The sequence below is a fragment of the Amblyomma mixtum genome, chromosome 2 (genome assembly GCF_055824585.1).
Source record: "Amblyomma mixtum isolate Tamu chromosome 2, ASM5582458v1, whole genome shotgun sequence".
In the NCBI taxonomy this organism is placed as follows: Eukaryota; Metazoa; Arthropoda; class Arachnida; order Ixodida; family Ixodidae; genus Amblyomma; species Amblyomma mixtum.
This window is the reverse complement of record NC_143013.1, coordinates 212,459,013-212,480,757: the sequence shown is the minus strand read 5'-3', so window position 1 is coordinate 212,480,757 and position 21,745 is coordinate 212,459,013. Positions and strand designations below refer to the sequence as shown.

Here is a 21,745-nt window from a genome sequence, read left to right as displayed (position 1 = left end):
TGGATACCATTTATATGGCAAGAGGAGGCTAGGCGAAAGTTTGCCATTGCACGAAGTATATTTCTTTACACAAGTTAGCGTCAAAGACCGCTAGCGCTTTAACAAGATATTCTAAGTCCACTGCTACAGTCGAGGGTAGCGCTTGTGAACGTTCTGATGATCGAGATAAATATCGCGGAAAGTAGAAGGCAGGGCCGCTGCCCCCATAGCTTATATTGCAGAGCGCCATCCGCGATATGTGCGGGTCTTGGGTTCTGATCATACCGGCGGCATGTGCGGTCGTTTCTGCCATTTTACAACAAATTAATTTTAATGTCGAAAGTGATCACACAAGAAAGTTTTCTGCGATCAACATGACATAAGAAAAAAATAATTCCCTATGTTTTCCTTTGTTCCAGTTTCTACTGATTTCTTTCGTATGCGCAATTGTGCATTGCATGGTTAACCAACTTAAGCGGGTTTGTTTTTTGGTAGCCGCCACAGAACTTTCCGTGGTAGGTACCAGTAAGAAAGAAGAGGCACGAATACTGAGAAGTAGTCTTTGACAAAAGTAAACAGCCCAAGGGGTCTGCTTCTGAATCCTACAAAGCGGCTTCTCTTGCATACTCAATGACCCTGATCTCACGAAAGCAAGAGCAACTTCAGTCCTCAACCCTAACAACTTACGACATGTAACATGTGTTAAAGATCCTCGCTCCACAGCTTGGAAGCCAACCCTTTGGGCTGCATATTTCTGGCAAAGACTGTGCATAAATGGGCGGCAGTTAATACACTTGTAGAGCTGCGCTCTGCCGCTATTGTTGTGACGTGTACATATCTAAATGCCAGCCTCACCAAGAAGCAACAGCCAGGGATCGCTACCACGAAGTAAGACCATCTGCGGCACGTGAAATGAAAGAGCAATAATCGTGCAATTTCAGAAAGTTTACTTCTAAGGCACTCTCAAAGTATGGACACGGGACCTCATCGTATATGTCTTCCTTAGCAGCGATATCGCTTATATTGAGCGAAAGATTAGGCTTAGAGGTGCTTGCATGACCGTTTAAACACTGGCTGCGAAGATTGGCAGGGTGCTCAAATGTTCATCCTACAAATAAAATTATTGAATTTCAAATAACCTTCAAAAGGTTAAGTTTCCTCAGGAAATGGCAAAAGCACTGTAGTTTATAGCAGACATATTAGCTTTAAATGTTCAAAAAATCCGCTTACCTTGTAGAACACCTGACAGGTTCTTGTTTGGTTAACCTGGTATGTAATTTTACCCCGAAGTTTTCAGTTCGACTGGTTAAATTTCGAGACATGTACGCAGTCCTCAACAGCTCGCAACTATTTGACGTAGCGCCATGAGAAGCAATAGAGCAGGAAATCGAACTTTTGACAAATAACTCATTCATTCACTCAAAATATTCAAATGCTGAGATGCTGGGTTGTTCTTGTGAAGCGTTTAGGAGCAACGCGAATCTCAGTCTGCCGCCGCGACGGCTAAGTGGTTATGGTGCTCGGCTGCTGACCCGAAAGACGCGGGTTCGATCCCGGCTGCGGCGGTCTTTGGAGGAGAAATTCTAAAGGTCCGTGTACTGTGCGATCTCAGTGCACGTTAAAGAAACCCAGGTGGCCGAATTTCCCGGAGCCCTTCACTACGGCGTCTCTCATAGCCTGAGTCGCTTTGCGACATTAAACCCGATAATCCGAATCATAAACCAAACCGAATCTGGGTCAACTTCACCATCCTTATTGATTTGCCCACTGAAACGAGGTTCCATCCTCTTCAGTGAAACAGGTGGATTGTTACAAGCGGCTGTATTGCCCTTTAGACATTGCTTCAACTCTGGATGTTACGCATTTGAGCTCGCTGTGGAATATTAAAGGGGTGGAGACACCAAATTTGTGGTTCGCGCGTTCTTAGTTTCAAACGTTTCTTATGGCTCCAGGAAGCATGATACACACTCAAAGATTCATATATTCACAGTGAATAATTTATTATAGCATTTTTAGGTGAACGATTTTCGGTTTCGGTTTCGGAACGCCGAGTTGTACAGTGACGTCACAGAGGGGGAACATCAACTGCATGGAGGAAGAAAAACTAGGAGGGATCATGACGTCACAATCTTGAAGCCTAGTCATAAAAAATATAATGGAAAGCATCATGGGAAATAGGCCCTCACGTGACAAGGCAGTGGTAGCTCTTAGCTGCATTTCGGTTTCGGTTTCGCTCTCTCGCTGTACGAGCAACTACGCGACCATCTGCTTGCGTTCACTGACGGCTCCGTGGTGAGCGCAAACTGCTCGCTCGCCGCAGCGGCCACCATCCCCGAGCGACGCGTGCGCTGACTGCGGCGCAGTGGAGACACTTGGAGCACATGCTCCTTCGCTGTGCCGCGTCGAGAGATTCTCGCGGCCTGCAGGGCGCTGGGAATCATCCCGGACAGTCTCGAAGCGCTCTAGGCCTGTGGCCGCGCGGCACTGCGCGCACCCGTGATATTCTAGCCTCTATACCCGTGACAGAACAGTGGTGAGCCTCTGTGCGTTCATCGAACAGGCGGGCTTGACTTCCCGCTCGCTCTTCGCCAGGTAGTGCACGCGTGACACGAACGCTCCGTGGGTGCTACCTCCGACGGTATACGCGGCCGGGCGCCCCACCCCGGCCGCTAGTGCAGTATGCCGCGCGCGTGATTAGTCCGAGACAGGACGCTACGAGCGCGCGGCTATGTATACATACAGTTTACTTCTTTTTGTAAGTGATTGTGCGCAGTGGCCGGGAGACCCCGCGCAGGGGCAGACGTAAAGCCGCCGGCACTCTCTCTCGACAGCGAGAGAGAGAGAAATACTTCACTGCTGAATTTCACGTCGGAACCGCCTATGTGCGCGCGCGTATTCGGCACGACTTGTGCCTTGAGAATAGCGGAGAACGGAGGGCCCATGGGCGGGCCGAAGTCCGCCTGCCCGAGAAATAGAATCTTGCGCAGCGCGCCGGAGCGCTCGTTCAACACGTCCGTCCGCCGTGAGCGCTCTGGAAGCCGCTGCGCCCTTTTTTAGAGGCTCATTTCTTCGCCTACTCTCGAGTTCTCCGCTCATAGCATGCGCTGAAATAAACGCTCCGTATGTGTGTATAACGACGAAAGCAATTCCTCTCCATTCTCTTTATGAACCACAGTTGAACAGTGACGAGGTCGCGGCCGCACCCTTTGATGAAAAGTTTACCCGCAGTTTTCTACAGTGCACCCAAAAACTCAAGAGTGTAATCAACAGAGACGCGGAGCCTTCAGACAACCTCGAGCTCGCTACGCATTCCGCCAAAGCGCTGCGCTGCGCTACTTCGGAGCACGGACGTTCACTAAAAAGCACCGCTGGCTGGCAGTCTGGTAACTGTGGAGGAGGGCCTATTTCCCATGAGTCAGTGCGCAAAAGGGCCCTCGGCAGCGGCGTCAGAGGAGGATGGCTTGCAGAGGCTGAGCGCACTCCCTCCTAGTTTTTTTACCTCCATGATCAACTGCTTCGCTTGGTCACGTGGGCCCACAAAAGTTGTGACGCACCTACTGCTGCATCGTCTGCTTTCCCACACACGTGCTGACCAGCGCATGAAAACAAACAACTGCACGTATAGTCCCAGCAGCTCGGATTCTGACAGATCTGATTCCAATGAGTGAGGACATCGACTTTTTTTTTTGTTCGCACGCTAATATCGCCTTCGCGGGTTCGCGTGAGGATGCGAAACACTTTGCAAAATGCCAGTAAGCATCGCTGCGCCGCTCTACCCAAGCTGCGCCCACAACCGGTGTCACACTTCGCTGCCGTGCAGCAGTACCTGAACGCTGCTTGGGATGGTGTACAAATATCACAAGAAAAGACAAGATCGCCTTGTTATCAGAACTGCCAGCTATACTCGAGCAGCGACAAAGCATGCCTGCTTATGTTGGAGCTTTCGGCAACGGCACCGCTCGCGGGCGCTCCGGGCGACGAGCTCTGCTGCTGCCTGGCTGCCGTGGTCGTCGCTAGGCCTATAGCCTGTTTAGCTAGCGGCCGGCGCTTCGGAAGTCGCCTGCGCTATAATAAAAGGCCTACTTTTCACAAATAGCTGTAGTGTTAACAGAATCATCTCACAATAAAATAATAGTATGGTCAATCTCCTCGACGCCTTCGGCAGCGGAGCTAGCGGGCGCGAGGCGAGCCGGACCCCAACGTCGCGCCAGCGGCAGCTGCTAGGCGCGGTTGTGAGAAATTTGCTCATATCACAGTTGTTACCTCTACTAGCAGCTCAGTATTGGTCAGCGATCCTCAAAAATGACACTTTTTTCACATTTCTTGTCCCATGGTTTATTATTTACGTCAAGAACACTCTTTAGCTCGCTTTTATGACGTCGGCAGACGGTATCCAGGCTGACCTACCGGCCGGCAGACTCGGCGTACTACACGTCCGCACAAGAAAATACAAAACAGCCATGCTACCAGAAAGGATGCTTTCTAGATTCGAGATACGACAGCATGACTGTGCTAAAAGTGGATCTTTCGGCAGCGACACTGCCTGCGGCAACGCCGGCCGACGACCTGCGCGCTGGTCCCAGACTGCCCTAGTCGTCGCTAGGCCTAGCTGCTTTCGCACATCGACTCCGCAGCTGAGGGCGCTTCGGGACTGGCCAGCGCTCAGAAACGTGCCCCGCTCGGCACCCCTTTACTGTGAACTCGTCCCACAATAAAAGATATGTTCGATTTCCACGACGTCTTCAGCAACAGAGCTAGCAGACGGCAGGCGAACCGCACCAGGTAGCAGCAACACAAAACCGGCTGATGAAATTTGCTTGCATCGCAGTCATCACTTCTACCAGGAACTCGGTATTTGCCAACGGTCGTCAGAAACGATGCATTTTTGGTATTCATGTATCTCAGGGTTTGCTATGAACGTGAACAAACAATACTATCGCGTTCTTCAGATGCCGGCGTTCGGCACGAAGACTGGCGCGGACCGCCCGCCCAACAAACACAAAACCTCCTCAAAATCTCCCAAAAATGACCCATCGGGACATTTGGAATCTCCCCAGGAGGTGCTCATTTTTCCCGAACACATCTAAAAAACGTCCCCACAACTAGCAATGTCCAAAAAGTTGTGCGTCCCATGGAAGGCCCCAAAAGGTTAATGCTCGATTTCTCGGCTCTGGTTCAATAAAATTATTCCTCATTTTTCGTGCAGCCTGCAGGCATCCAAGCGCACATATGTGCCAAATTTCAGGTGCATACTTACGTTACAGGTGGTGTAATCCACCTTTCCACTCGTCTGAATGCGTGCTGGCTCGGCCGTTCTGTACTTATCCGTTTACGTGAAATGTCCTAGCATTTTGCACACAAAGGAAATATGAACTCAAAAAGTCACCCGATTTGGCTCATATAAGAGCAAATAGCAGCGCCATACAGAAGTAATTTCAGTTTACTAGGTGGGCTCTTAGCACGAATTGCATCCTGTCGTCCATGCCGGCGACCGCACCATACACCACCACAATCAAAATGCATTCATGTTTCAGTCAAATAAAAACAATACAGACCGAATTGAAAGTCCGTGCCGAAAAACTTACGTTCAACGGCGCAAATCTGAATGAATACAAACAGCAGACGCAAACGTATGCACCATTTAATACACAGTGTACATAACACTACGGCGCCATGCATATGATGGCCACTTTTTTCTCCAGCCCTGAGAAATCTGGAATATGAAGCGAGTAAAACAGAATACAGGCTGAAAGTTGATGCACCTTAAACGAGCATTCTAAGGGCTTCAAAAGCAGATATGCACATGCAAAAGCAAACGTATGTAAAGAGCAACTTCCGTGACAAAAGAAAAGACGAGATGGGCGTACGCTGCAGACACGCAGTTTCAGGTCACGGATTTTCTTCAAGTTGAAACCCCCCTCACGCTTAGAGACTCGGAGCAAGCTTCAGCGACGTGTTATCAAAACAGAAAAAAAAATATTAGTTCTACTAGGCGAAAATAAAAAAAATGCGAAAAGGGCCTGCAGTATGCTTAAATAAATAAATTAAATAAATAATTAAAATAAACCAACATACCTTGACGACGTTGCCTACGGAAACCCAGGGATGAAATACAAGGCTGCAACAGCTGAAACCATAAATTAAACGCAGGCTTCTGTCCTGCGCCTTCTCACAGCACAGCGAGCGCTCAAACTACACGTTACACCCTCGTAACGATCCTGGGAGTTTTATTTTTTTGTGACTAAGTGTGGGGATAAGACTGCTTGGAGCCAGGCGGGAAGGTGAACGTGCTCAGGTACGTGCGGTGGCGCGCTGCATCCATGGTGCGGCAGACCGCGCATGCGGCACAGTCCAGCGTGGGAGTCGAGATCAAGGCACGATTAATCCAGTGGGAGAGAGTCAATATAACCACGCGAACACTGCACAAACTATACCGCTGCGGCAGGATGGCTGCGCGGTGGCGAAGTTGGTAGAGCAGGCTAACCCATGGGCACTCGCAGAAAGAGAGTGGTGGGTCTCGGAAGGTCCTTCCCGCCTCAGACCGTAGTAGACGGCCACGCTGCCACCACCAACGTGCTGCAGTCGTCGGAGGCGCTGAGGAATGCAGGGTGCGTGCGAGGAGTCACTTATTACCACGAACTCCGCTGCCACGAACGCCGCCTCGAACAGCGGCATCAGTAGGGCCGTGGAGCTGCGCAAAGGACTTGCGATGCGCAGCCGCGGCATCAGTTCCAAAAGGAATGGTGTGGGCACGCCGAGGTGCGCGGGAAAACTTCCGTGAATCCGTAGCTACGAAGTCCACGACAGCCCAGTTGGCGCAGTGACGAGAGCAAGAACTGCCGCGCGCTGGGGCTTGTGCTCGAACGTCTGGGGCAGCGCGAATAAGCGTGCGCAAAATGGCGTCCGTCCAGCGAGGAAGCCGGGCGAGCGACGGGAGGCCATTACCGCACTTCTGCTAGACAGCGGCGCAGCGAGGAGTGCCGATAGTCGGAGACGCCTGGAGGGACCACCACACAATTTTGAAGTTGGGCGCAAGCTGGGAAAACGCTAGAAGACGGGAAAGATGTTGACTGCCGCTGCCGGCGGCGCGATGAAAATGCAGACCGCCGCCGCCTGCCTGCAGCACGGAGCCGACGGCCCACGTGCTAGAAACGCATGCACCGAGAGAGATGCGGGGTTAACCGCTTCCTTCGGCTGTTCTAATGAAACTGCCGTTTCATCTCTCAAAACGACGAGTGCAAGAGCAAAACCTTCTTTCCCCGCAGCTTGTGGCGCGAAGGAGAGGGAAAAGAGAGCGCGAGCAGTCGATTTTTATTTCTTGTTGAAAATCATTGGTCCCAAAACGTTATGCCCAGTTACATTTCTGGGACGAAAATGCATTAACTCGCTTTTGTTGCTGCTTAACACTCCAGAAAAAACGTTTCTAGACCTTTAGTGGGAGCACTGCCTTTTTGCTTGTGTTTCTATGTCGTGCCTCTATGGTCTGGAAACGTTTGATAAACGTTGTACTGGGACTGGGACATTCCATCCTTTTTTGGAGTTTCTGAGGAGGTTTTGTGTTTGTTGGGCGGCTCCAAGGAGTGCGCCCCATGACGCTGCCGCTCTCCGCGGTCGCATTGGCTGCCGCTTCCCGTCGTTGTTGCCGCGAGCGGCCCGCCGTTGACATCTAGCAGGCCGGACGCAGGCAACGAGCTGCAATCGGACGTTGCGACGCTGTTCGCAACGGCGCGCCGCAAACCGAGCGAGTGGCGGTTAGCAGCAAACGCGGCTCGCTGGTGCGTCGACTGCGCTCACGCGGCAGTGCCCCGCTCATCGTACGTCACTGTATTTTGGTATGACGTCACTAAAACTAATTTTTCTACACCCCTTGTGACGTCATGATTGATGGCGCTAGCGATGGCTCTAGATCGTGAGAGTGAGCATTTAGGTGATCTTTGGAACCGAATTAAAGTATTTTTTAAACGTTTGTTGCGTCCAACACCTGGCTGTGAGTGCCCTTGCATACATAGGAATCCCATAGCAGGCTTTTTATAGCTTCAAAATTTGGTGTCTCCACCCCTTTAAGGAAGGACTTCAGTTACGAAAATATGTCACTTTGTAATTAAATCCGTTGGTACGGGCAGGTGTCTGTCTAGCGGCGGATTACTAGAAATAGTCGATCCTATGCAATACATTACCCATAAGGTAACCTCCAAGCGCAAAACAACCGAAGCATTTACTCTGCGCTGGGGCCACTTTTTCAACATCAGCCTTAGCCGCTATAAATTAGTTTGCAACACAAAGAGCAGAGCTCTCATGGCGTCTTCGCTAGCAGTCATGATATCTAACCTTTCTTGAAGAAAACAAAGGCCTTAAAATCTGTGCACCGTAAAGAGGTGGTCCCAGAGTCGTTCAAATTCTCAGCCAGAAAAACCGCCTGCGAAAGTTATGGTTAGACAGATTGAACAAAGCACCAGCCTAGACGTTCAAACTACATAACATAAGGAAGTGACGATTCCCATTAATTACCATCTATGAGAAGTAGCAACCCTCTCTAAAGACGGAAAAGGTGGCCGCCGGTTTAAAAGAGCAAACACAAAATATTAGTTTGTGGTTCATGATGGTTTAACGTCCCAAAGCGACTCAGGTTATGAGGGACGCTGTAGTGAGGTCTCCAGAAATTACGACCACCTGAGCTTCTTTAACGTGTACGATGATGATGTGTAGAAGCTTTAGCCTCATTTCAAACAAAATCGTTCCTGTTGTTGTTGTTGTTGTTGTTGTTGTGACTGAGAGAAGGATGAAAAAAAAATTGCACGGGCCTGCTACTGGCTCGAGCCAAGCCACCACCGCTGCCACGTGCAGATAGAGGAGAGTTAAAAGAGCAGAGGAAAGAGAAAAATGAAAGAAAAGACGTGCGTCGCAGCAACAACTGCGTCCGCCGGAGCGGACGCTGCTCAAAAAACAGATAAGCGGCCGAAGCCGCGCTAGCCGAAGCGAGGATCCCGAAGCGATAACCACGTTGTTATATCAACTTGACGCGGAGTTCTTTCCCAACATAGGCTTCAAGTGATGTCACTTGCTCGATGCGACACCACTGTCTCGCGACGAAAGATAATAAACTTAATGGTGAGCATATTTCGGTTATTGTTTTATAGACATCAGAGGAAATGATGGAATAAATGCGATTCGGTGCTTATCATTACGGTGATTGAAATAAAGAAGAGAAAAGGCGTGCATACAAAAGCCTCATGTTGTGGCAACGCGAAACTCCGCATTACAAGCGCACAAACAGTTAAATTCGCGCAATCGCACCCGATCACCGCGGCAATGAACGCGTTTTGTCCGAAGCCAGATATCTTGAAACTACAATGGCCTTGCGGTCGCGCCAAATTAAATGTTTGTTGCTTTAACTTAAAATTAGCAGGAACTGATTCCCTAGTACCCTGCCCTCCTGGTGTCCATCAATGTATATTTACGAAATGTCAGAAAACTTCGCGCAAGAGAAAAGGCTTTCTGATATCAAGTTAAAAACAAGTTTTGCTAACCTCTTCCTTCAGCTGTCTGACCTTAAAAAGTTGTTGTCTGCAATAGCTTTTGTTGATTTCTTTCTGGCAGGCAGTTCATTGGGCAGGCCGAACATAATGAATGTCGCCTGAGTACAATTTTTGCTAAAGGTCTTAGATTGACACTAGGATGGAAAAATAGTTCCCTCATCACATGACGCTTTAAACAATTGTTTCTTACTTCTCCGTACATCTTCGTGAACTTATCAAACGTCTGTTCTGCCAGATTCCTCAGGGGATAAGAACCCCTGTCCGTACATACGAAGGAGTAGCATGAAGCTACACCTGTCACGGTTTCGCAGACCCCCGTTGACTCGCTTGAGTACGATCATCGGTGAGTAAAGATAACCGTCTGAACGCAAATTCTGCGTTAAGAAACATCAATGTTCACCCGCTGCTGTAACTGAGTGTCAGAGAAGGCCTAACAATGGAATCCCAGCCACTGCAACCATATTTTCACGAAAAGACGCATGAAAGCGCCCGCGTGCTCAGCGTTGTCCGCGGAGGTTAAGAAACCCGAGGTGATCTAAATAATTTCGGAGTCCTCCACAAGAGCTCCCACACAGCCCATGTTCTGCTTCGGGGATCCCAACCCTGCAATTTACAATTTTTGCATGGATTTTTTTTCTGCAAAGCATACTTGTAAAACGTATAGATGACAGTAATGTACTTTTTAGCTCAAATAGCTACTAAATTGCATGCTACCTTGCAGAGCTGCGAATCACCTGCAGCATGGTACACCGTACTCTCACTCATTAAAAATGCGCTTCCGATTGACCTCTGGCTGCCTTTTGCCAAGAACTTTCAATTTTGAAAATTTTTCATTGCATTCTTCCAGCTTACTCACCGCAGCCCGGCCACGGGTATCGTTCCATCGAGCGTACAAAAAGAAAACATAAGGTTTATGTGCTTCGCTCAAGATGTCGTTGAAAAGTTCGATTTCGGCTCCTGACTTTAGTCGACGGACGAATACTCGGCCTTGTTGTTTTGAATCAATCATGCTGCTTCGGTTTCTGGCCAAGTAAGTGCCGTTACCAGCTACATCTGATTGCATCGCTACGGAGTCCTTATTGAAATTTCATGCATGTTCGTTAGGCGAATTTCTCGGAATCTGCAGGGCAGTGCTGGCGAGATACATTGGCTGTGTACATTTTTTAAAGTCCAGCGAGCTTTTGTTTTTACCTTAAAAGTTTTAGTCTCTATGCTCATTTTTATATTTTCAATGAGTAAGAATAGTAAAGTGGTCGACATCGCATTGACAGCGTATGGTCGCAAGGTCATTGACGCAGGAACAGAATTTCTTAAAATGTTTTGTAAGCTTTTGGATGCTTATTAGTCTTGTTGTATCCTCCTGTGTCGCACAGTGCAATTTGTGCCAGTAAATGCTTATAAACGCACAGGATACAGAAACTGGTATTCCAAAACATGATTAAAATATCATATGGTACATTTAGAGGCCTCGGTTTGAGGCTGTTAATTGTCCAGCATAGGTAACGTACGAATTCTTTGCAGCACACAGAAAATCTGGAGACCGTTTTCCGCTCGCATGTGAGCTTAACTATGCCGAAGACCTACGACTGCTGTTATGTGCTTGATTGCCTGTGGAAGTATCCGCGAATCTATTTGCTGTTTTAACCGCCACCGTAGAACTTATCGCTAGTACCTCCACCGTACTGACATCTGCCGAAGAGGATATTAAAGATAAGACTTTTAGCCCACACAGTGGTAAAAGCAGAACTTGTAAGCGTACAGGAAGTATCTCCTGAAATTCTACGGTCAATTATATTGAACAGAGTTTCCTTTAACAAGAATAAGGATGATGTAAAATGTCTAATTGTAAATACGAGGGTCAACCATTGTGTAATTTAAAAGTTTTTCTTTAAAACAGAAACGTTTCATGCAGCGTTTAAATGCATAAGATTGTTTCCTAATTGAGTCCCTACGTTCCGACCTCATCCCTGTTCTTTTATGGCTCACACCACCAAACTGGGAGACCATGTATGCGTTCGTTGCACCGCTGTATTCATCTGTCCTCAGCCAGCGTCTTAGTCTCTCAATAACATTCTCATCGTAGCTGTAACGCTTTTCATAGTGTCCAATGTTAGTAAGCCAAAGAGACAGAAGTCAGAAGCTGCGAGATCTGCGTTGCATGACGAATAAGCAAAACGGCAGACCAATCTGCTTTACCTGTTCAAGTGTCGGCCACAATTCCCGCCACTGCCGCAGCCATTGCTTGGCACCATCTCAACTTAGCTCTACTTACGATAGTCGTGCCGACTACGGAGCACGCCAGATGGCTCCCCGTGCGGAGTTGCCGCACACCTTTGACACTCCAACTCTGCGAAGGTCCAACCGCTTGTCTTCACCTCACGTCCACCGTTCCCGTCGCCGCAACTTCAACGCCCGTCCACTCCACCTCTACCTGGCTCTCACTCGGAAAACTAATCAATACAGCTCCCGAAGGTGACACTGCATTGATGACCCTGTCCGAAATTCCTCTGCTGTCTCTCGCTCCTCGTCGCAGCCTTCTCAATATCTGCGTGCAGGGTGCAACCGTTGCCGCTCTAACTGACATTGGCGCCCAAATTTCTGTATTGTGCTCCTCCTTTCGCCTTCATATGTGACACCTGCCGTTTCCCCAGCCGTTCGTCTCGCCGAAAGAAGTGCTGCTGCCGTTGTTGGAATGTGCACTGCGCGTGATTGCATTGCCGGTTGTACTACTCCTCACTATCCTAGACCACTACCCTCCCCCTGCCCCTTGATGTGATCCTCGACACCGAATTTTTTATGACAAACGCGGCTCCAGTTGATTGCTTCACTGGCCTTCGTTCTTCGTTCGGGCTTGCCGCTCTGCTCAGAAAGCGTCGATACCAAGCCGCCCCGCTTACGTGCCACTGAATTTACTCCACTGCCAAGCGACGCTGCAGTCTATGTTCCAATGTCCCCGTCCCCCCCCCCCCCCCCCCCCTACCTGATGGTGCCTACGTCACTTACCCGATAAGCACATTGCGCTTCAGCGTAACGTCATCCTTCCCCATACAGTCCTGACCGTCACTACCATCCGCTTTTACCTTCCGATTCTGATTTTCAGTCTCTCTCCCAAGTTTTACCCTGTGGCATCGCATTCGCTCAACTGGCTCATTTGGTGAAATGCCCAGTTTCTGCTCTCACAGCTGAATCTCCCTGTGGTTTCAATGCCCTTCCCCGCTCGGCCGCTTCACGCCCGGACCCTACTTCTGCAATGATCGTGGCGGATTTGCCACCTGACCATGCCAGAGCCCTCTGCGTCCTTCAGGTTCTTACAGAGACTTCTTCGATTACCTGAATCGTCCTCTAGTCCAAATACTGTTGTGATCCATCGAATTAATACGGATGATGCCCGCCCCATACACAGAAGGTCCTATCGTGTCTCCCTTCATGAGCTTCATGTCATCCAGACGGAAATGGACAAGGTGCTGGCGAACAAAATTATCAAGCCTTCTAGCAGCCCTTGGACTTTCGCTGTGGTGTCGGTCAAAAAGGTGGCAGTTGGCTCTTCTGTGTCGACTGTCCCCATCTTAATCAGGTAACCAAGAAAGGCGTCTATCCTCTTCCGACAATTGATGACACTCTTGACTGTCTACACCGTGCCAGCTATTTGTCTTCTGGTGATCTCCGTTCAGACTGCTGGCAAATTGCTGTTGAACGGCATCGTGAGAAGACTGTCTCTGTCACCCTTGATGGCCTTTCGGCGTCTGCAACCCTCCTGCCACCTTCCAGCGCATAATGTACTCGCTCCTGCGTGGCTTCGGAGAGGCGACGCCCATGTGCTACATATGATGTTGTCGCTATCTTCACCACGTTCGAAAGCCAGCTATACAGTCTTTCTACCATCCTTGCCGTCTTCCGTCGCGCTGGTCTCCAAATGAACTACCAGAATAACAGCTTCGGCCAGCACCAAATTAATTCCCGCTCCCACTACCTCCTCCAAACCATGAAGGGCAAGAAATTTCGGTATGCAATCGAAAGAAAATTTTGCGATATTTTGCCCCTCTGCGCTGTGCAATCTGCAAATAGCTGATATAAAAGAAGATGCCGAACTGTTCGAAAGTTTCTGTTGACGCCAAGGCGGAGACAGTATTGAGACAACAGAGTGATTTCAAGTGCGTATTTACGTTTTAGCGCCAGAACGTCGCCCCGCAAAATCCTTCTTCCCAATCATAGCCTTCGCCGCTTAAATATCAGTAAATGTTCTTTTCTCACCCCTCACGTCGTCCTTAGCGAAGTGCATCATCACTGAGACGAGACAATAGGGTTTCACCATCCCTGCACTCGACGTACATGTAGGATGGCGTTGTCATCTTTTATCGTGGATTGATTAAGGAAACACAGGGAAATGCGCAAAACATTGTATGACACAAAGTGAACGAGGACGAGCGAGTGTCAGCGCGTGTCTTCGCGGCTGCCTTCTTTGCCTGACACTCAACGGAACCGCAGAAGAGAAGAAAAAACCTGTCCCAGAGCAACGCGGGAGACACGGAGGAGTAATTCTGGATAACGTCAACCCGCAGTGATCGGACACAGTGAACAAGTAGTAGAATCAAAGACTCCTGTCCACTTCAGGGAAGAATCTTGTGGAAGGGTGGTAGGGAGGGCGGCTTTAAATGTTCTGTAGTGGGTTGCAGACTCTGCATCTCCTGGCTATTTCGGGGAATGCGGCAGGGAGGGACAGGACAGACACACGAATGTGCTCTCGGGGAATGAACAAAGGCGGACAGAAAATTGGGGATAAATAGAAGATCTCAGTTTGGTAGATTTAAGCCTTTTAGCAATGCAATGGCTTTATCTGTCCTCCCAACTTCATTAAGTGCTATAACATCTCGTTTATTATCCCCTGTTACTCAAAGAGCACTGCTTGGCTAACTTCAGAACTTGAGAATACCTGTAGACATCTACACAGTCAGTGCATAATCATTATGAATACATTAATTAGGAGCTGGCAGCGACTGTAGAGAACAGGTATGCCCGTTCTGCAAAGTACGGTATGCAACTGTCTTTAGTCTACCTATTTCCGATTACACGTTTTTGTAGAAGCTTTCGGCTATTTTGCGATTATGTAAGAAATCAGGTTCATAAACCAGCACCACTCTTGCTTTCTGCCTCTTATAACGCCTAATTGAGATAACGGTCACCTTGTTGTTATTCGTGTAGAATTTCTACATATTGCCAGCTCACTAATAGAAATCCGAGGCCCACTTATCGTTTGCCCGCTAAATCGCAATAACATAGTAGACGTAAACCGTTTACCAATGCTTTGGCTTCATCTGTACTCCCAACTTCAGTAAGTGTTTTAACATCTCGTTTATACCCTCGTTACTCAAGAGAACTGCTTAGCTAACTTCAGAGACAGAGAAGATATATATACACAGCCAGTGCATTAAAATTATGATTACATTATTTGTCAGCAGGGTACGAACTGAGGAGAGCGGTTATGCTCGTTGTCTAGAGTGCGTGTGCTACAATTTTTTGTCTACTTATTTCTGGTTTCAAGTCTTCGTAGAAGGTTTGGGCTATTTTTCATTATTACAGAATTTACAATCAGGGAGTAATTACTCATTGACGTCCACCCGAGAGCAGCCATACGGCTACAAAGGAAAGCTATACAGCTTTCACAGAAACTTCGTAGTTAAAGAAAAATTCGTCCTGGTCCGGGGTTCGAACCCGGGACCACCGCTTCACCGGAGCAGTCGCTCTACCAATTGAGCTAACCGGGACGGCAAGCTTATGGTAGGGCGAGAGCGAATTGATCAATAACTCGAAGTGGGAATGAGTAATTATTCCCTGATTACAAATGTGCTCCAGCTTGGGGGATTCCCCTAAACATTTGACCAACAGAATTTACATGCATAGGACTGCACCACCTTTACTTTGTACCTCACAGAAGGCCTAATTAAAATAACTGCCACCTTCTTGTCATTGCTGTTGTTCATGTTGCTACCTATATCGTCACTGATCAGAAATCTAAGAACTACTTCTCTGCCCGCTAAATCACATTAGCAATGTAATTCTAAGCCCTTTAGCAATGCATTGGCGGTATCTGTCTCCCCAACTTCATTAAGCGCTATAACATCTCATTTAATGCCTCCTGTTACTCAAATAGCCCTGCTTGCCTAACCTCAGAAGTTGAGAACGGATATCTCAAAATCCAGAGCATAATACTTATGATTGCATTAATTTGTAGAAGGGAACAGACTACGGATAAAAAATTCAGAGGGGCACTTAGTTGACTTAAAGTGCGGTGAGGCGAAAGCCTTAAGCGCGGTGTTGCTGCTTGAGTCACTGATTTGTGGTTAAGATGTTGAGCTTCGCCTGCAAGAGTGAAACGCGACAGCGTCTTGCAACGCTGCCACGGAGTCCATAGAACGCTATCGGCCGTTCGGTTGTACGCCTTGTTCGACAGTAAATTGGTTTTTGAGGAAAGGAAATGTATTTGTTTCGGATATCTCGGTGGACACCTGAACCTCGCCGTAACGGGAAGGGAGGAAGATGGGAGTGAACGGAGGGTAAGGGCCTCTTTGCAGACACTATGTTCGGGTTCCGCCCGCACATGTCTGCACAGGATGTCCTACTCCAACTACACAGGGACATAATACGACCCACAGCCATGCAACAAAACGACAAGGCCATTCTCGCCCTCGATCTTAAGGGGGCGTTTGACAATGTTAAACATGCCACCATACTCTCTAACTTGAACACCACTAACTGCGGGGCGAAGGCCTTCGCCTATGTCAGAGACTTCCTCTCTGCGCGTCAGGCACTCCTCCGGATCGAGGGCGAGGAATACGGCCCGTACTCTATGGGTACACGAGATACACCACAGGGGGCGGTGTTATCACCGCTCCTTTTCAACATCACCGAGATGCACCTGCCCGGCCGACTGGCTCAGGTGGAGGACATAAAACACGCACTCTACGCAGACGATATTACAATCTGGACCACCGAGGGGAGCCTTGGGGATATGGAGGACCGCCTTCAGCAGGCCGCCTCCTTAGTCGATGCGTATGCTGCCGACTGTGGTCTCCAATGTGCTCCCGCCAAATCAGAGCTTCTACACGTCAGGACAAACCACAAGGACAACACGTCTCTACACATATCTCTGTCGGGCGGTCCCATCAGAGAAGTGAGAGAGCTCCGGATCCTGGGTCTTTTCATCAATAACAAACTTAAGCCGGACTCTACTATAGCAAAACACAAGAGCATAGGTGAACAGGTAGGGCGCATGATCCACCGTGTTTCCAACAAGCGGGGTGGTCTGCGGGGCAGGGACGCGCTACGGCTCACCCATGCCTTCGTGACCAGCCGGATCCTCTACGCCGTGCCGTACCTACGCACCACCAAACAACAAGACGAGCGCATTGACGCCATCATCAGGAAGGCAACAAAGCGAGCATTGGACCTCCCGGTGGCTACCTCCAACGCCAAACTGAAGGCGTTGGGAGTGGTAAACTCCTATCAGGAGTTGCGGGAGGCCCACCTCGTGAACCAATATACGCGGCTATCGCAGACGGTTCCTGGGCGCCGCCTGCTAAACCGCTTACACATCCAACACACATGCATACCAGAGGGGACGGAGAACATCCCGGTGCTGTGGCGCCACATGCTCTTGGTCGCTCCGCTCCCTCGTAACATGGACATGGCTTCACATGAAGGCAGACGACAAGCGCGGGTTCGCACGCTTGAGAGGCAGTATGGATATAAAGAGGGCGTTTACTACGTGGACATCACAGGGCCGTCGCCCACGGGATTCTTCACGGCTGCCGTAGTCCACCGGGGAATGAATGTCGATTGCCTATCTTTTCGGGCCCCAAATTCAACGCGAGCGGAGGAAGCCGCAATAGCTCTCGCTGCCGCCGATCCAAAATCGAGAACAGTTGTCACGGACTCTCGCCGGGCCTGTGAACATTATCTTGCAGGCGAAATATCCCCTCTTGCCTCCCAAATTCTAAGACGCGCTCCCGCCGATCCAACTCGCACAAAAGTGATCTGGGCTCCTGGCCACCAGGGTCTACGAGGCAATGAGGCCGCTGATGCGGCCGCCCGAGCGCTCACACACCGGGCTCCTCATCCTAGCTCTCCTGGCTCAGAAGCTCATAAACCGCTTCTGCGGTTCCGCGAAATCCTAATTCATTATTGCGACAGCCACCGTCTCTACCCAGTACCTGCCAAGGGGCTGAGTAAGGCGGAGGAGCGAACTCTGCGGCGCCTGCAGACAGGAACTCTTCTCTGTCCTGCCATAGCAAAACACTTCGATCCGAACACAGATGGGCGCTGCCCGCACTGTGGAGAAATCTGCGATATCTTTCACATGGTGTGGGCATGTACTCGGAATCCTCACCTTCCCCCTTCCCCCACCCTCACCCGAGAGGCATGGGAGACTGCCCTCCTCAACTGCTCCACACTGGAGTCTCAAAGGGCTCTAGTAAAGCGGGCGCGAGACGGGGCCTCGTCATGCGGTGTCCCGGACTAAGGATACCGACCATGTAGCAGAGTTTCTTGACCCTCAAACTCTCTTTGTAAATTAAAGTTTTTCACCACCACCACCACGAAGACACCGTATCCGCTAGACGCGCCTTTGTTCATTCCAAACCACCGAGCTGGCATGGTGGAGTGGTTAGCATGCTCGTCTCGCACTCCGGAGACCGAGGTTCGATTCCCGAACTCGACCAATTTACTACTCGGTTTTATTTCTTTATCTGGCCTGACTAGAAAGGTTAATTAGGCTATTTGGGTAGTTAAGCAGATAACTAAACTCATTCCCACTTACTTGGAGCGTCACCGTACGATCCCTTTCTGAAATTCGCGCACTCTGACGTCACGACCCTTCCGACCAATTTAAAAGCGTGACATTTCTGTCCACAACTCCTGCTTACAACGGTGAGGAGGCTTTCGCCCTAATAGCTATGCCATTCTCTATGGCTATGCCGTCAAGCTTGTTTTTCAAAATATGTGCGAAAAATCTATTCAGGAAGCGAGCAGTCTCAGCTGCCCTTGAAAACATTCCAGAAGCAACGAATTAATATGATATTTGCTTTAGGTCATTATCCTCAGCGCATCCTCCGTTTTGGTTGCAACAGTTGAAATTATTCGGAGTCTTTCTTGACGTGAGCTTTTTTTTTAACGGTATTAGACAATATATCATCACGGGACGGCGGGCCCGAGCCGAGAAAGCGACACAGGAACGCAGGAGAGCCAGGAAAACACAGCCGACCGCGGCAATTCTCTTTTATTCCCTACCTATCGCGCTGGCGCCACGTGCTCTCCCCACGCGCACGCCCCGCGCCTCTTGTTTTCTTCGTCTAGCGTAGAGCGTTCTTGGTCAGCGTAAGTCTAGCGCAGCTCGCTCTTGGTCGGAGTAGGTCGTATGCCGACACACGAAGCCCAGGGCACCGCTGGTACACGTCGGTCCTGCTTCTCCGGGAACACTCGGTCTTCCACCAGCAGCTGCTGCTCCGTTGGAACTGCGAAGGCGAGGGCTTGGACGCCAGCTGACGGCAGCGGCCGTTCGGTGCACCGAGACGCTGGGGCCCGCACGTCTGCCTCATCGGCGACAGTCGAGATGGCATCGACGGCAGGCAAGTCGGACACTCCCTACATACTCTACGGCTTCGACAACGACCTTGAGTGGCGGAAAACTTGCTTTTGGAGCCGCTTCCTTCCAGTCTCTATTGCAGTTACTGCGGACGTGTTTGCGCGATCGTGATGATGCTGCCCTGCTGCTACATTGTGTGTGCAGGCTGCTACTCCCAATGGGCCAGGAGGAGCTACGCATGCGAGATGGACGCCCTCAGCTTCCGCCAACAAAATATGGCCATCATGCCTTGTGCCGTCACAGACTTGGCTGCCCGGCACATATGGTGCTGGAACGCCGCAAGGTGCTGCAATGTCTCTGGACCGTCCTTCTTGATTCTGGAACACTTCCACAAGGACTGCTTGTACCACACCGTTAGCTGCTCCAGGTGCGGCGAAGCGATCGCTCACGGCGACGTCATCGCACATCTGTCTGTAGGCTGTAACCCCGAGAAGTCTAAGCCGCCCTCGCTGCTGCCAAACAACCCAAGTGCGCTGTTTAGGAGCGAAGACACTATCAAGCAACTCGACCCGGAAGCCCCGGCCGCTTCCCGACATCTCAGTGCAGCCTGCCAAGATCTACTGCTCAATAATGACCAACATCCAAAGATCGCGCGTGAAGACGTCGCCCCAAGTCTAACGGCATTTGCCTTGACTGGGCAATACCATCCGACGAACATCTCGCCGATCGTTCATCAGAGCGGGGACCCAGCAAGGGGACCTAAGCCACACAGTGTCTTCAGCGGGAAGCAAGCGCTTGCTGTGGACAGCTATACTCCGACGCCTGTAGCGCGTTATCTGTACGAGCACTTCCCTAGTGAAGCTCATACCAGGTTACCAGCAAGACCACGGTTTGTAGACCGGAAAATCGACCTGCTGCCGGAGAGCAAAGCACCTGGTGTTTCCTGGCATGCTGAAGTAGCAGAAAACCTGTTGTGCCTAACACCTACATTTGTGCCGAACCCGGGTCCCCCACAGGAAGGCAGCGTTAAAGGGCGAGGAGTACCACCTTGCAGTAACGGCGCATCAACCGAAACAGGGCCGCCAGGACACCAACAGTACCCGCATGTCGCTGCTATACTAACGAGTGACACTTTAAATATGTGTGAGCCGAACCGCGATCGAGGGGCAACGCGTAAAGCTGAGACATTTAGCACAGCCGAAGGAGGAACAGCTCCCATCGAAGACACTGGCAAGATAGAAGAGAGCGATTCTTCCGAAGACCAACCAACTCTGACGGAGGGCTCTGCGCTGCCACATGACAAAGGCGAGAGTCAGTTGAGCCCAGAGGGCCCTACGGGAGGCAGCGGAAAGGCTGCTGGAGCTCTTGTCACGGTGAGTGGAACAGAAATACCTTCTTCATCTAACAGCGCTAAAGGTGAAGTCCTGTCTTCCCTGTAGCACGGATACCTGAATGAGATCGGCCTACCTTGTGCGCAGGCTTGTCTCCGAGATCGACGTTGTAGGAGATGCGCTTGGTAAACTGATGCCAGAAGAGCTTATCTTCGTCCTGAAGGCCAGCGAGGAGGTTACTTCACAACTGAAAGGGGAGAAAACATCAGGTGCCTTGGCCGACCAAATGAAAAGTGGAACTACGCAAGTTCTCCAGGTGGTTCCAAAACAAGGGGCACCGATGATGCACTCTGTCAAGAATACGTCGCCGAAAAGATCGACCTCCTGATAAGCCTCGGAAAGCACGTTTTGCGACAGCGCGTACATGTCTCTACCCGTGCAGTGGTACCTCGAGGGCTGGTCGGAACTGAAGTCCAGGGGACTTGCTGTGGGCGAGGCAGCGGATCTCTTCCATGACATCAGCGCACCATTCTTTGGCTATGTGATCGTCCCAGGTCTCAGGGCCGCAGCTACGCCTCCATCGCTGTAATCATATGCAAGGTAGCTCTATATAACTGCGGTTCACATAATGTTTTATGCTCTATTTGCCCTCTGGCTCAGGAGCAAATTTTGGTATCTCCTAGATAACCTCCTAGCTCGAAGGTAACCAACCGCCCGCCCCTGGCGAGCGTGTGGAAGCATAACGAGAGTATCTTTAGCGATAGCTGCTCCTTTTGTATGCTAAAAAATCAAATTTGAGACACTTTTATTAGTCTTATTTCGGGATTGTTATTAGCTTATAGAAAAAAGAATTCGTGGTTTGCGAAGTAGATTCGAATAAGAAATGACTTCTTGAAAGCCTTCTTTTCTGAGCCCGCGCGATGAATTCCACATCGGTTCTTTGAGAATGGAAAATGTCAGTGCACAATATGCGCCAAAGTTGCAGAAGTCAAGAAATGTTAGGCAATCTGGGAATAAAAAGACAGCAGAATTGTAAGGTACCGCATGCAGTAAATAAATACATTTATCACGACGAAATGCTCGAACCTTCACGTTTGTTGCATGACAACTGTCTCAGAGTTGCGTATGCGCCCAGAGGAGATATCAACAGGATACGAGTTATTGTACATCATTTTACATCGCTTACACACCTCCCCCTCCTAAAAAAGGGAAAAAAATTTCCAACTCGGTCCTTTTGGTTATTTTGTAAAAGGTTCTTTTGCAAAAAGTGTAGTGTGAATTTCCAGTGGGTTAAAAAAAAATCGAGTGGTTTGAGAAATATC

General features: G+C 49.7%; 1 pseudogene; it reads left to right on the top strand.

Moving 5' to 3' along the window:
• The first annotated feature begins 19,119 nt into the window (after positions 1-19,119).
• Positions 19,120-21,012, top strand: LOC149362484 (uncharacterized; annotated as a pseudogene).
• Positions 21,013-21,745: the final 733 nt, after the last annotated feature.